This window comes from Mirounga angustirostris, unplaced genomic scaffold, assembly GCF_029215605.1.
Source record: "Mirounga angustirostris isolate CCGP_5_RB_7025 unplaced genomic scaffold, mMirAng1.0.hap1 SCAF_13, whole genome shotgun sequence".
NCBI classification, from domain to species: Eukaryota; Metazoa; Chordata; class Mammalia; order Carnivora; family Phocidae; genus Mirounga; species Mirounga angustirostris.
Window position 1 is genome coordinate 80,123,039 of NW_026991721.1, and position 17,150 is coordinate 80,140,188.

The following is a 17,150-nucleotide window of genomic DNA, read 5'->3' on the forward strand; positions in this document are numbered from 1 at the left end:
AGCCATCAAAAGGAATGAAGTCTTTCTATTTGCAACAATGTGGATGGAACTGGAGGGTATTATGCTGAGCATAATAAGTCAATCAGAGAAAGACATGTATCATATGACCTCACTGATATGAGGAATTCTTAATCGCAGGAAACAAACTGAGGGTTGCTGGAGTGGTGGGGTTTGGGAGGGATGGGGTGGCTGTGTGACAGACATTGGGGAGGATATGTGCTATGGTGAGCGCTGTGAATTGGGTAAGACTGTTGAATCACAGACCTGTACCTCTGAAACAAATAATACATTATATGTTAAAAAAAAAAAAAAAAGAAGATAGTAGGAAGGAAAAAATGAAGGGGGGGAATCGGAGGGGCAGACGAACCCTGAGAGACTATGGACTCTGAGAAACAAACTGAGGGTTCTAGAGGGGAGGGGGTTGGGCGATAGGTTAGCCTGGTGATGGGTATTAAAGAGGGCACGTATTGAATGGAGCACTGGGTGTTATACGCAAACAATGAATCATGGATCACTACATCAAAAACTAATGACATAATGTATGGTGATTAACATAACATAAAAAAAAATGTCAAAAAAAAAATTGACCAAGATCCTGGCAACAGGGGAGAGGGAAGGGAAAAAAGTAGCAGTGAGAAGGCACCCAAACTGGTGTAACCATACTGTGCAATCCTGCCTCCCCACGTGCCCAGGGGAAGACAGTGGGCATCCCACATAGTAGGTCCAGCATTCCAAGGCCTGAGGCTTGTGCAACAGGTAAGAAATTCTTTAAGAGAAAGAGAAAAGGACATTTTGGATACAAAATGTCAGTATTACTAACATTATGTACATTTTTAGGATTATTGTCAAATTAGGGGAAGCCTCTCTCGTCTTTCTCCTGCACATGAGCACCAGCAGTAGTCCTGCACTCTGACTGGTCTCTAGTAACATTTGAGTAATGGTGCACACTAGGCAGTTGGTCACCATGTCCTTTTTAGTAATGTGCATCTTCTGTTATCTTTTGTTATCAATGTATCTTTTGTTAGATATTTAGTTTTTTCCCAATGTATCCATATGTTCACTACTCTTTATTAATTATCACATAATCCAAGGGTTTATTTACCATTTGTATTAGACATATACCTCTCTATTGTACACGTAAATGGCTGTAAACCACATAAATACATACCACTGAACCAAAACTGAAGGGACCCCCATGCAGAATTTCTATAGTCTCTAAAATGCCCATGGCTTCACCACTGCCTCAGGAAGTGGGGGAAGGGGTGGAGATGAAGGGAACGAAGGAGGGAGAGTCAAGCTTGGAGGGAGCCGTACTCAAGTTAGTTCCTCTCACCATAAATTCTCCCTGCCCCCACAACCACTAAGTGGTCTTAGGTAAGTCACTTGAATGTGTGCACCACGGTGTTCTCTTCTCAAACGTGAATGTAAGGTTCAGTTTTACAGTATGCTGTGAGAGCCAAATGGGATCCATGCATGTAAAAAGGCCTGAGGTTGGTTTTGGCACCCAGTAGATACTCAATAAATAGTACCTAGCTCCCCCTTCATCTAGCTGTTGCAGTGACTTAATCAGAGCTTCCAAACGGTGTATTATTATTCTTGGGCTGGCTACTCCCAGGGAATCCCCCTGGAAACAGGAATTTTTTCTGCTGCTGTGGGAGTGAGGCCTGGTCTTCCGTATCTTGTGAGCCCCTGATGACTCAGCTGTCTCAGAGCTTTGCTTGAAGAGCTCTCCAGATGCCACAACCTTAATATAACACACTCAGGCATCCAGGGAAACTGATGGCTGGGCTTCAGAGAGGAGCTCCTGCTGAATCCAAAGAGCATGGGCTGCCCATGCTGTGAAATGATGCAAGGCTCTGAGAACACTCTGGACTTCACATTGCAGCTGGGCAGCCTCTGGGGATGCAAGAGTGACTGGCGCTCTATGAGAAGAGGATCTGCATCCTGTTTATCATCTTGCCTCCAGCAAAGGAAGAGGGGTGGGTGCAGAGCAGAGCGCAGCAAGTGTTTAAAATGATTTAATAGCAAATCTTTGCTTTTCATGGCCATTTATAGCTTAGAACACTTTTCTGTGATGTTATCTCACAATAACTTACAAGAAGCCCATGAACTGGCTAATGGCTAAGCAGGTATTTCACAGAAATAGGAAGATGAAGCTCCAGAAAGGTAGAGGAGCAGATGGATGGCATCGAGCTAGCGTTGGAAGAGATGGCAGGGCTGGAATTCAAATCCCCACCTGCCCACCTCTCCCACCTTACCTCTCTCTCCTCACCGGAACTCCTTCCCCTGAACACTGGACCCTGGCACATGGAAACACAGTGGTTTCTGCAATTGTCCTGATAGTCCCCAAACCAGCAGTGCCAGCATTACCTAGGAATTAGTAGGAATGCAAACTTTCAGGACCCACCTCAGACCCACTGAATCAGATCCTTGACAACAAGCTCTCCAGGTGATTCTGACACAGGCTCATGCTTGAGAAGTATGGCTAGAATTAAAGCAAAGCCTCATATCCTCCAGTGTGTGACATGAGGAGAGTACCAGAAGACACTGGGTTAAGCTGATGCTCAGTGTCCATCCCTCTTCAGTTCCCCTTCATCCGGGAATTCTGTCCTGTTGATTCCTGCATTCACCAGCCTGTCAAGCCCCCAAGAGTATGCTAATCATCATTAGTTTGGGTGACTCAGGTGTAAACAAACCCTCCTGTCTTTGACTTCCTCTAGCACAGCTGTGATACACGGACTCTCAAAAAGACTTCCTTAAATGCTAACTGAATAAAAGAGAAATTGCTAGAGAACCTATAAAGGACATAAAGACAAGTGGAAGAAACCTAGTTCACCCATCTATTTAGCACTGGCCTGCTCAGTTCCACAACTTTTGCAAGGGTCTTAGTCAGAAACTTTTGAGCTCTGCCCTCTCCCTGTCCTTTCTCTACTCTCCTATCCTGGAGTAGAAGGGTATGACATTGGCCAGTGCCCTCAGTCTTTTTGGAAAAGATCATGGACAGAAGTGGAGCCAATGCCCCAACCATGAGTGAACAATGAGACCCTCCCATCCCTCCAGAGCAGGGAAAGAGCACTCAAGTCACTGAATACATTGTCCTCTCCACCCCACAGATGGGATCTGAATTATTTCTTCACCAAGCTTTGTGTTTCTGCCTTCACATAATCATGCAAATCTCTTATCAAGGATGTCCCTGTCATTTAGCTAAGTCCTACCCTCCTCCCACTCCAGCTGGATCCCACCTCCTCCACAAAGCCTCCTGCATGACTTCATTAACCTATAAGATCTTACTATCTGCATTAATGGTTGTCATTTGATATTTGGCATCAGCTACCACAGGAAAACATTATTTATGCTTTATTTATACTTTTATTAAAGAAGAAATCTCTTCTCTCTGGGAAGGATGTGTTGAAATTATTCTTCCCACAAAATGAAGGCTGGACACATGACCTCAAGTGTTTCTCTGCCTCATGATACTCCGACTGACATGGTCTTGATGATGCAACCTGCCCAAACTCTGGTTTTGTCCAGAGTGACCATCAGCAGAGGGGAACTGATGCTGAGAAGTGCATCATCACAAATCTCATGGATACTCTGCTACCCTAGAACACTGCTGTTGCACTTCCCCTGTGTTTACCAAATTTCCTCATGATATTTTTTGCATAAAGCTCATAAAAATGTATTGATGTTTGAAAGAAGACACTGTAGATAAATTTCACATCTGTATTCTATTGTCTCTCCTTCCCTGATAAAGGATTTCAATGTCCTGACTTGTAACCAACTTAGTCTCCCATGTTGAGCTCTTACGGCTCCAGAAGTTGATCATCCCAATGCTTTATCCAAACTCTGTCCTGGTAATTAGCTAGTGGGACTCTTACCTTGAAGCTCACCCACAGCTATCAAATATTGCCTCATGCTCCCACTATACGCACACAGCCCAACCCTCCTTCCCTGTCCTTTGTCCTCCTCCTATGTAGGAAGGTTTCCCTGTCTCCAAACCCATCTGATTTATTTATGCACTGATATTTGGAGACCAGATCACCTGGTTCTGACCAGATCACCTCCCTTCAAAATTATTTTATGATTGAGTCCCTGTTGCCCGTAAGTTCCATTATTCAGGGTCTGCCCTGCCATGATCTTCCCCAATCTACATGCAGTCTGGGGCAAGGTGTGAAGAAGTAGGCTCTGAAACAATACTGCTCAGGGTTGAATCCCAGATCTACTAGCCATCCATCCTGAGCAGATTTTTTAACTTTTCTGTGCCCTATGTTCCCATCTATGAAACAGGAACTATTATAGAATGCACCTCATAAAGTTGTTAGAATTGAAGAAGCATTACATATGAAGCACCTAAGTTAGTGCTAGAGTACAGTAAATACAAAGTCCATATTATCTATAATTATATGTCATTATTATCTCTTCTCCTCAACTAACATCCTGCTGCAACCTTCTCATGCTGTTCATTCCAGGCCAATAACATCACTGGGTCTCCCCATAGTCAACTTATCACACCTGGGAGCACAACTGTGTGTTTTCACCTGGAATGCTTCTTGGATGCATTTTCACATTTAACTCAAAGGGGGAGAAAAAAAGAACAAAACAAACAAACAACAACAACAACAACAACAACAAAAACCCTTAGTTTTATTCTGGGCTCCAGCCCCAAGTGATTAGTAGGTACTGTCTGGAGGAAGGAGTGGAGTGAAATTGAGTGGTTCTGTCATGAGTCAGAAAACATGGCTGTGAGGGGTGTTGAGGGTCAATGGGGCCCTGGATGGACATGGCAATGTAAGTGCCATGCACTTGCCAAGCTTGACCGTGTACTCACCGTCTAAGTGAGGAGAAACTTAATCCACCCATCTCTGAGCAGAACATGGGCTCATCCTCCCAGTGGCAACTGATTCTCCCTACTGAGTCAGCCTTAAAACTGAAGATCTCACACTCTTGGGACACTTGGCATTTCTACTTTGTGGTTAACTTTCATTAAGTTCGTCCCTTCTAGGCTGAGGCTCCTTAGGAGTAGGATTCATGGTTTTTCACAAGAAGAGTTGCTATTTATGTAGTGCCCCAATATGTTCCATACACTATACTAAATATTTTTTTAACAGGTCATGTCTGAGCTTCCTAAAATTATCCACATTTTATAGGTGTAAATACTCAGAAGAAAATTTTCCCATGATTTCATGGGTGGCAAATTTTGAGGCTGATATCTAAATCCAGGTCTGTCTAACCTCAAATTCTCTAATTTCCACCACTGCATTCAAGGTAGATTTTTTTCCTCCATAGTGTCACATAGGCAATAATAATATAGATTTAAACAAGGCTCACTCTGTTCCACATGCTCTTCTCAACCATCTACTCATTGACTCTCACAATGGTCTTGTTATAGATGAGGAAACTGAGGCACAGACAAGTTAAGTCATTGCCCAAAGCCCTCAGCTAGAGAGTGGCAGAGCCAGGATTTGATCCAGGCAATTTCCATTTAGAGCACACACAGTAAGCCACCTCTAGCAATGACTTGCTGAAGATTCAAGCAGTATCTCCTCAGCAGAGCAGCATTAAAGGTAGTTTGAGGGGCTGGGGTTTCACACAGGGTTTCTCGGCATCCCTGAACCCTTGTCATACACCTCCCCCCCGCCCTGTGCACAAATGTGTGTGTCATGCCTAGTCCCTTCTAGGCCCACAGTTCCTCTACCTTTCCTGTGGATGCTTAGTGCTCCCTAGGATATGGGCTTCTATCTCTGAATAACCATTTTTTGTGCTGTGCATGGGGTAGCCTAATTTGAAAATCACTATGTTTTGGGAGTGCCTGGGTGTCACAGTCAATTAAGTGTCTGACTCTTGGTCTTGGCTCAGGTCGTGATCTCAGGGTCATGGGATTGAGCCCTGTGTCAGGCTCTGCACTAAGCACGGAGTTGTCTTGAGATTTTCTGTCCCTCTTCCTCTGCCCATCCTGTTTGTGCACATGCTCTCTCTCTCTCTCCCCCATCTTTCTAAATTATATAAATAAATCTTTAAAAAAATAAAATAAAAATCACTATGTTTTCTTGATCAGGAGGTCAGATGCTCATAGTCATGAAGGTGCTACCACCTCCTGAACACAGGTCCTGGGCCTAAACCCAGAAGAATAGAGCAGTCCTGGACCTTCCCTGCTGCCCTGGTGTTGAAATTCACAGGGGGCACAATTGCAGTGAATCTCTTTGTGTCCCTCAAGCTACTTGATAGATGCATTTCTTTGTCCTGGGAACAAAAGTGAGCCAGTGAAATATTTCAAGCAAAGTGGGTATGGTAGACAGAATAATGGCCCCCAAAGATGTCCACACCCTAGTGCCCAGAACTGTGAATATGCTTTAGATGGCAATGGGACATTGCAGATACAATTACTGCTAAAGAACTTGAGATGGGGAATTATCCTAGATTATCCACGTGGGTGGGACCAACATTATCACATGGAAGTGGAAGAGAAAAGCAGAAGTGTGGGTCAGGCAGATGCAACTGTGGAAGAAGGGGCAGGAAAGACTGGAAGCATGAGAGGACTCAACTTGCCACTTCTGCCTTTGAAGGGGCACAAGGGGCCACAAACCAAGGTATGTTGTGGGCCCTAGGAGCTGAGAATAACTCAGCTGACAGCCAGTAAGGGAATGGGCACCTCAGTCCTACAACAAGGAGTTGACTTCTGCTAACAACTTGAATGAGCAAGGAGTTGGATTCACCCCCAGAGCCTCCAGAAAGGAACACAGCCCTACTAATACTTCAGTTGTAGCCCAGTGAGACAGACCCACGTCGGACTTCTGATTACAAAACTGTCATATAATTTGTGCTATTTAAAGCCACTCCATTTGTGGTGTTGTGTTACAGCACCTATAGGAAACTGGTATAGGGAGGAACCTGGCCTTTCTCCTACAAGCAGAGATGCTGGCCATTAGTTCTCAAAGGCAGCTTCTCCAGGTCAGGCAGAATACTGTCCTCACTTGGACTATGATTGTAGTGGAGATGCTAAGAAATAGATGAGTTTAGAGAAGGTAAAGAATTAAAGGACCTGGTGAGGGCATGGATGGCAGTGAAGGAGGAAGCAAGGGTGAACCCCAAGTTTCTGGCTGCTGTTACTGGATGGCCAACTAATATCATTGATATCATTGGCCTGCTGATATCATTGGCCCTGCTAAAGTACAGAGAAAAGGTATTGGGGAGGCGGGGGTCAGAATTCAGTTTATGACATGCTGAGTTTGAGGTGACTTTGAGACATCCTCCTCATGACCCCCCAGACATGTGGATTGATTAGAGCTTCTGTATAGGGCAGGCCCACAGTTCCACCCAAGCTGAGAACTTCTCCTAGATATGTCCTAAACGTTTTTGAGACATAGGAGAGCTGGTCTCATTTTTTTCTTGACAGCAAAGAGACTCAGTGAGCCTGAGAGATGCCAGGGAGCCTGTGTTCAGCTGAATGAGAAGCATCTGTCTGAGAACACACCAACTTTCAGGAGCACATCTGAAAGGTGCCAAAGGTCCTACTGGCATTCAAGTTCTGGATCCCGTTATGCCTTAAGGCTCAGTCTACCCCAATCTTTTTTAAGACTTTTTTTTTTTTTAAGATTTTATTTATTTATTTGAGAGAGAGAGAATGAGAGACAGAGAGCATGAGAGGGAGGAGGGTCAAAGGGAGAAGCAGACTCCCTGCCGAGCAGGGAGTCAGACATGGGACTCGATCCCGGGACTCCAGGATCATGACCTGAGCCGAAGGCAGTCGCTTAACAGACTGAGCCACCCAGGCGCCCCCAGTCTACCCCAATCTTTACTGGCATTTGGTTACTTAAGGTAATAAATAAGAACTTTTACTTAAGCTGTCATCTTGTTTTGGGTTCCAGGGGTTCTAGGCACTTAAACCAAAAATTTTCCTGGAACATGGGGCACCTGGGTGGTTCAGTCAATTAAGTGGCAGACTCTTGGTTTCTGCTCAGGTCGTTATCTCAGGGTCATGAGATCCATCCCCACACTGGGCTCTGCACTTGGTGCAAAATCTGCTGGAGATTCTCTCTCTCCCTCTTCCTCAGCCCCTCCCCCCCAAGAGATAAATAAATAAAATCTTAAAAAAAAAAAAAAAAAAAAAAAAAAAAAACTTTGTCCTGGAACAGCTACGAACTCAGGAAGTCGTCATTCTCCTGGACTAAAGGAGCTGTGGCTCAAAGGGTCTTCACTAAAGATTGGGTAGTGGCTGAAGAAGTGAAGAACCTGCCCTGAGAGGGGCTCCCTGCACTTCTGGACTAAGATGCTCCCTGAATGGAGTCTGTTCTGCATTAGGTTGGGGGTGGGTGCCAGGAGTCAGCTCAGGGAAAGGAAGATGCATGTGGTTTCCCTGAGAATGACTTGCATTATTTTGGGAATTACCCTCTGGCATCTGGGGGTGGCATGATCACCTACAACATAATGAAACTGTGGGGCTGACACCACTTCTCTTAATCCACTAATTTCTGTTGATCCCGTTGGGTCAATTGTCAAGTCACTCACTGGAAGGCAGCACAGAGGTCTCCTGTTGGAGGGAATCACTCTTCCACCCCTACAGCAGGAGCCTTCCTGAAGGACTGCCTTCATGGCCAAGGGCTCCTCACTCTCCACCACTGGGGTTTCCTTTAGGACAAAACAGTGTTCAATGGGGTTCAGACTATGAGCAGGGATGTGCTTGTCAGGGCTGCATAGAAAACAGGTTAATCGAGAATAATGCTTCTTGATGAGGGAGTTTTTTCCTCCTGACTGAGTTGAGCTGATCGTCATAACAATCATCTGACCCCATGTTCATTAGTTTTTTGTTTTTTGTTTTTCTTTTTGGGGCAATGTAACCCAATACATGAAGCACCACTGTATTAGGAGTCTCAACTGACTTGGATGTGCACCAGCTCAAGCACTCAAATGTGTCTTCAGGGGAGCACTGTCTCCCACTTTCTAGGTGAAGACACAAACTCAGAGAGGCCTATGATATGACCAAAGTCATCCTACTAGAGAGACAGAAATTAAGTTAGAACACAATCTTCTGACTCTAAATCCAGGCAAGTTGATCCCTAAGAGTCCTTTCACTTCCAATATCCATGATTTTGTGACTCTAACAGTTGGGAATGAAGTGGCCTTGTCAGTAACCAGCTGCCTACACACCTTCTCCCAGAGCTCCTGTCCTCCCCAACACTGGAGCCCAGGAACTACATGGAAGCAAAGGCTGGACCTTTGGAGACTCCTCAACTGGAAGATCCATGTCACTCCACGTTCCCAGACTGTGGACTTCCTCAGGAAACAAGGGGGCACACTGTGATAGTCAATCATGCAGGAACTAAAGGAGACTGGACTTCTGTCCTGTGCCCTTTAGTGCTGACAAGCCTTTTCCCTGGTGTATCTGTGATCAATGCTGGACCCATTGTCTCCCAGTGCACTCCTAGTGCACCTAATGATCAGTCGGCTTCCTTTCTCTGGCCCTGTAGCCTTGCTCCTAGGCTTTCTTTCTCTCCTCTGGGCCCAGGCCCTGAGGACAGCACTGGTGAGAGCCAACACATCTCAGAAGTGCTAAGTATATTGTCCTAGAAGGCTGGTGCAGCGGGTTCAGGAGCAGCAAGGAGGGAAAAGTCCATCTTTTTTTACACTGACCATCCAACTCAGCCATGCTGTTTCTGAGTGGATGGAAATGTGGGGCCATCAGGGACAGGACAACCCGGACCCTTCTGCAACAGCAAATTCAGTCTGCCTTTGTGCTCAGGTGGTCAGACAACCTCCCTCTGCTTTTGCTGCCTTCCTTCCATTTGTAGACTCTATCTCCCCAAAAATATTATTCTTCTCACCTTCTGTTTGGCTCCTCTGTCTCACTGAGACACTCACTTCAATCTGCCTACACCCTCTTTCCCCACCTACCCTCTGCTCTCATCTCTCTCCCATGTGCTCTGTCTTGCCCTTCCCTGATGAGCCATCCCTTAGCCATGCTCCTTTCACCATTCCCTTCCTTGTTCAAGCCATTTCATCTGTCATCTCTGTGTCCATGACCCTACCCCCTGTCTCTCTCACCTGGACAGGAGCACATCCAAAGATACTGCACATGGCAGCCACCTTGAGCCCCAGCTTTCCTAGGAAGTCAGACTGTTCTGGAAGGAGAAACAACACAGGTTGGAAAGACCAGAGAGACCTGTTCATTTTGCAAACATGGACCTCAGTCCTTATACATCCCAAATATAACCTTCGTGAAGCCTGGTTTACTAACTTAACAAGGAAAAAATAAATGAGCGCACTTGGGATGGGGCCACTGAACTAACACTGCCCTGGGCAGAAATTTGGCAATATGTGGTCAAGGTCTGTCCTTATGATGCACCTAAATCCACCACCAGGGAGACACCTGTCCTCTGTGGGGACTCTGCTTCCTCTGGGCCTCTGAGGCCATCAAGTTTATTGGATGTTTATTTGGAATCATCACAAGACTACCTTCTCTCCGCACTTGGTAAAAAGCCATATGTCCTATAGGAAGTATGGCCAGCTTTGCATCCTGGATTTTCTTTCGGGGGTGGAGGATGAGAAGGGGTTGGGCACATCTCCAAGGAAAGAAGTGAGAATGGAAGACTATTTTTATTTCAGCATTTAGAGAACTGCAGAGTCCTGACACTTTAAAAAAATATCTATCAACTAGGGAGGATGACGGTAGGCAAACGAAACCTTAAAGAAAGGCCCAGTCCAGTTCTGGCCTAAAAATGAAGCCACATGGGCCTATGATGCTGGCTTTACTCAATCACTCTCCCCAGATGTCACAGCTACTCCTCTGCAGAGCACAGTGCCCCCACTTCCCCCCCCCCAACCTGTCCCTCTCACATGAGACACTGTTTGTTCCTGGGGTATACAGCTACTGCTCTCTCACAGAAGTCCAGTCACAGTGTTCTCTTCACTTACAACTCTATTTCTTCCCAAACACATGTTTCTTTGAAGAAATAATCATTACCAGAGTTAAAGGTAATAGAAAAACTGAAGTAATGTCCTCTAAGATATGGAAATACTTCTCATTTGATCCCCACAGCACAATAATCTTTTCCCTCTTAGACACTGTGGACTGTGACACCCCAGCCCACTTAGCCCATGGGGTGTGCCCAAAGTGTCAAGATACCACATGCCATCCAGGGGAGCAGAGGCCCAGCGTGTATCGACCTTTCCCATTCCCAATATCCAGGCTCTAGAGAAGGATATTTCCTCTCTCACAGGGAATAACATGGATCAGGCACCTAGATGGAACAGTCAAGTCCAGAGGGGCCCTGTTGCTATACAAAAAGCTGTGTGATAGGGAAGCAGAGGGAGGACAGAGGGTGATGCCATGGAAGGGTAACATTACTGGGCACACAGAGGAACACAGGGCCTTGGCATGGGGAAGTTATGCCATGTGTTGGAGAATGGCCTTGAATTAATGGGTGGGCTTTCCAAAGAATCTGTCCTTGAAGATACCATGTGAGCCAGATGCAGGAATTTGGAACCCAGGATCTCCAGTTGGAGGTAAGATCATGGCCTTAGGATAATTAGAAAAACATGGATCTACATCAACCTATTTTTCAGTCCATCCTAAAGTTTAGTCAATTGTCACAGCTGATTGTCAGGGTTCTTAGGACAAGGACTTGATTCTATTGCCCAAGTGTCTGATACGGTGCCTTGCACAAGGCAGACACCTAAAACTGTGGCTTGCATGTTACAATGTGCAATATTAGCAAAGCTGAATCTTTCCTCTTTGGCCCTTTCAGGACTGAAAAAGTAACTGGTTCTAGAGAAAAAGGAGCAGTCCATGACTCGGTCTAACTGTGGGATCACAATCTGTGTTGAGCCTCTTTTTCTGCTACTGTCTCAAAAATGCAGGTATGGTGAATTTAAAGATGGCTGCAAATTCTTGCACAATCTCCCCTCTTCCCAGACTTTAAGGAACTATTAGCTTCCACTTTCTGTTACAGTGCTTGCTCTGAAAAATGTTTCCTCTGGGAACACTCTCTCTGGGAACCTAAACACCATGCTCTAAGAAGCCCAAGCCACGTAACGATAGCTGCACTTTCTCAGACTGAGAGTCCATGGAGCCCAGCTTTGCATCCTCAGCATAGAGTCAGACATGCCAAAAAGCCACTTTGGACTCTCCAGGCCAGGCCTTCCTCCACCTGAGTACCTCCAGGAGACCTCTGTCAAAGCCATGTGATCAGAACAATCACCTAGTGAGGTTCTGCCCCACTGTCTGACTGACAAAATCATGACATATGAGGTGTTGTCTGAAAGGCATGAAGTTTGGAGGTAATTTGTTATATAGCACCATTTAACTCTAACAGCAGGTAACTTACTCATCCAGCCCCGGGCCCTATATATGTCTCTGCTATTGCCCTCAAACCCCTCCCTCACATTCTGGGAAAGAAGAACAAGCCACGGGTGAGAAGTCCAAAGAGGGAACAAGAGAAAAGCCATGGGAGAATCAGGAGAAAGTTCTCTACTTGTCAGGCACTTCAGACAGAGACCCCAGCCATGGTTCCATGAGGAACAAAGAGTGCTTTTACGTCCCCCTTCATGGATCAGGAAAAGAGGAAAAACGAATTCTAGTTAACATTCAGACAGGTGCACATTTGCTTCACACTCCTGCCCTTCTCTTACCTAGAAAGAGATGACAGTCTCAGAGAGTTTCAGAAAGCATCTCTCCACACTGGCCCTACTTGCCTGGCTACTTTAAAGGCCAATTCACTTCTTCTAAAATTAGGTAGCTCCTAAACCATTCAGAAATATCCTCATTCTGGACTGGGGCAAGGCCAGAGCCAGGGATGGCAGCTGGGCTATGAATGGCCGGCTGCCAAGAGTCCAGAGTATCTGTGTTGAGAGGTTTATAGGAAAAAGATAGTCCAACTGTGGAAGAATCTCCTCTAGAAGAAGACTTGAGTAGTCAGAATTCAACCACCCAGAGTAAGGGGCTCATCCTCGCAAAAACAGCAGTAGAGGAGTAAGGGTGAAAGGGGCAGGGATTAGGACCTTGAACCCCTATTGTCAATTAATTAGCATGGAGCTCCCCCTGCCCAGGATGGCCATACTGCTGCCTCAAGACTGAAAAACTAACATGCCTCATATGCAATATCTTCCTCCCTCCCTCCCTTCCTCCCTCCCTCCCTTCCTCCCTCCTTCCTTCCTTGCTTCCCTCCTTCCCTCCCGCCCCCCTTCTTTTCTTTGCACATATATGACCAGATGCTCTTCAAGGCTCTGAGGTCTGGGGCATAGCCATTGACAAATGTAGGCCTGGGCTTGACCCCTGCCTGTTCAACATATTAGCTAGGAAGCTTTGGCCAAGCAATTTAATGACTTTGAGTGTTTTTGACTTTAAAAAGGACCCAATAACACCTGCTTCATATCTATGATCATCACACGCACTTATTATAGTGTCTGGCAAATACCCAACAAATAGAGCAAATGGCAACAAGCTCAAGAACAATGCATACCCTCAGGTTGCTCAGGACATAGGTCACAGCACCCAGGAGGAAACAAATGGCTGTGGCTAAGGAGGAGGCTTTGTGGGCCTGCCAGGTCCTGTCATGGGGAGCAGTCTAAGGACAGGCCCTGGGTCCCAAACTCTGGCCTGTACCCAGCTAAGGAATATATGTGACAAGAGGTGAATTCAGAGTTGAGTCAGACCCCTTGTGATTTAGGCCACTGTTTCCCATCTCTTTCTTGCACAAAACAGGTTGCTTTTGCCAAGCATGTGATAGCATTTCCATGGAAACCACTTCATCAGCTGGGTCTCATTTCACTGATACTGCAGTAGAATTTTGTTGTTCTTGGGAAAATGGACTGGCTTACCAAGTGGGAGGGCATGGGTACTTGTAAGATGGTATGTTTGCAAGCACACGCATGCTTTCCTCCACACATTTTTTTCTTCCTGGAGCTTTTGACTAAGCTGCTTTGTTGCTGTTAACAAGCTATGGTGTCATGATGCTTAAAAAGCAGATACTTTTAGTCTGTCAAGGGCTTGGTTCTCATTCAAACAGGTTACAAAGGCAGAAAGGAGGGGCTGGTGATGAAGAAGAGATAAGGAGAGGCCAGAGGGTGCAGGCATTATTAAGAAAAAAAAGCTAAAGGGGAGAAAGGAGGAAGGAGAGCTTATGAATTGTCCACAGAGTACACAGTGAACACAGAGGTGATACAGGTTTTGTGAGCTCTGACACAGGCCCTGGGCTTGGCACACCCCTACCCTGCCTTCTGACCTTGCTCCCTGTACACATACCACACAAATCACATGTATCACACACACACACCATCTCTCATTCACACACACCACACACACACATCCCACACATGCCATACACTCCCCACACATCACGCACACACCTAACGTATCTCATATGTCCCCACACATCACACATACACTATGTCTCACACACACCACACGCATCATATACACATACATCACACACACATAGCACACATCACACATACACACACATCACATGCACACCATACATCACACATACATAAACTATATCACAAGCACAGCACACATGCACACATATATAACACATACATCACACACACCATATATACACCACAAGCACACATACACACACAAACCACAGAACCACATACACATATGCACACAAATCACACTACTTTCACATACCACACACCTATCACAAACACATAGAGTACACACATGCACAAATCACATACATCCTATACACACAGGCACACATACGTCACATGTACGGATACATTATACATACCACACCAGACACATATCACACAATTACACCCTACGCACACACCACATATTGCACACACACCACATATTATACACACATCACATATACACAAACACACATGCCACACATACCACACCAGACACACACATACTACACACACACAAACATACACTGAGTGCATAGGATTTATACAGTCAATCAACACACACTGAAGATAGCTATTAGTAAAACTTTATAAGAAGTATTGTGAGGGATACAGTGATGAGCAAGATATGATCCCTACCCAGAAAACATTTTGAAAGAATGGAGAATGTAGATGGGTACAGAGAAAACAGCCATGTAAGGTGGTGTGTGTGCTGAGTAGTAAAGCTGCAGCAGGTGGAGCTGTGAGGGCCCCTACCTCTGGAAGAAGAATCAGAAGCTCTGGCTCTGTTAGCCACAGTCTTGGGCAGTCACCAGACTTTCTGTTTCAGTTTTCTCACCTATAAAATAGGGACAAGGTGACTTACCTCACAGGTTGGCTGCAAGGAGCAAATGAAGATTGCCTGTAAAGTGCTGTCCAACTGTAAGTAATTACTATTACCAAATCTTACAGGAGTTTTCAGACAAGGCCTAGTAGAAGAAGATGTACATAAGATGGTCCCTGACTTTCAGGAGGCAGATTCAAGCAGCAAAAGCCATGAGGACAATTATAGCAAAAGGAGTAATGTGAGCAGAGCCAGGCAGGAATCTGCTGTCCACCAGCCAGTGGTAGAGAGCATCTGGAGTGCTTAGCAGTGAGTGAGGTACGGGGAGACAAAGTTGAATATTAACTGTGAACCACTTTTAGTGTCCATGGAGAACTGTTCCAGGTGCTCAGAACCAGCTTAAGTTGTCCCACAGGGAATCAAAGCAAATAAACAAATACTGACTGAGGACTATTATTTGCAGGGAATATGCTGGGAAACAGGATCCACAGACTTGTTGACAATACACAGGCCCACCTTAACAAATACTCATGACTTCTCTTTTAAACGCTAAAGACAGAAGCAAAGCTGAGGCAATTAAGTGTCCAGATATTTAGGCCAAATAATGCAAAGCAATTGAATATTTGTCTAATGTTTACTTTTTAATCCAAACATTTGATGCAGAAGTCCTCTACAACCATTGTTCTAAATTCATCAAGAACCCCACCAAACATGTCACAATGAAAGGCTCATCTCTGGCCTTCTCAAACTGCTACTCTTGAATCAGAGCCCTGGATTTCTGAATGTTGAAAACATTTCCATAATATCGTGTTTAAAAAAGAGACAATAGGCCCCAAATGCTAATCCCCATTCCACCAAATGGAGACTTAGTACCTAATTTAAATACAATTTCAGCCCCTCCCTGAAATAGAAATGAACCAGTCACTCTACAATGAACTGACCAGCACCAGTGAGGTAATCTGCCTGATGATAGACCCTGTTGTCCTCTAAAGAAATGTGACCTTGCCACAGTCAGCTCTTTGCTAGTGTAAATCCCTTGGCCTGATCCCTTCTGCCTATAAAAGTCTTTCATTCTGTTCAACTCTTCAGAGTTCCCTTCCATTTGCTAGACGGGATGAAGCCTGATTCATGAATCATTGAATAAAGCCGATAAGACCTTTAAAATGTACTTAGTTAAATTTTGTTTTTTAACAATTTCAGTAGCTAGAAGAGTCAGGATAAGGGGTTGGTTTCCCTTGATACTAACTGGTAATGTCTGTCCGACATTGTTCTAGAATAAGAATGAATAGCTTATTCCCAACGGGACTTTGGAAAACCAAATCGCAAAGTGTCGCACACCACATTGAACACTTAAAATAAGCTGCCTCACTCTGTTTCATAATAACCTTGACAGCAGTTATTACTGAATAAAAGGAAACTGAAGGTCAGAGAGGCAAACTCAGGGTTGGAAGCCACACTTTTGAACTCCAGCTCCATATGGCCTTGAACCATGCCTGCTTACGGCACAACAACAAACCACCACCACCACAACCATATACTGTCAACAAAAATAGTTACCCTCTGTTGAGCACTGACCTTGTGCTTCCCTGTAAGGCCATAAGGGATCCTTTGAGGACTGTGCTGACTCCTTGGCCCTTGACTTTCACAGTGACTTTCTATAACTCCTAGGACCAGTGGAGCCTGACAATGGAGCCTTCAGACCTTCCCAGGCTGACTGCTTCTGAGTCAGAGGGGATCAGATGACCAGCCAGTTAAGTGTCACAGTGTTAGCCAGGGCAAGTTGAGGATATCTGAGGAAAAATTCTACAGTAAAGAATAAAATATGAGTGCTTAGTGCCCAGAAAGATGCAAATTGCCTCTAGGAGAAAAGAACAAATTTCTTCCATTGAGAATGATTCTAATCTGTCAGTCATCTTTAGACACACAAAGGTCTGGAGGGGAGAGCCAGCTATTAAAATGACTAACTACTTGT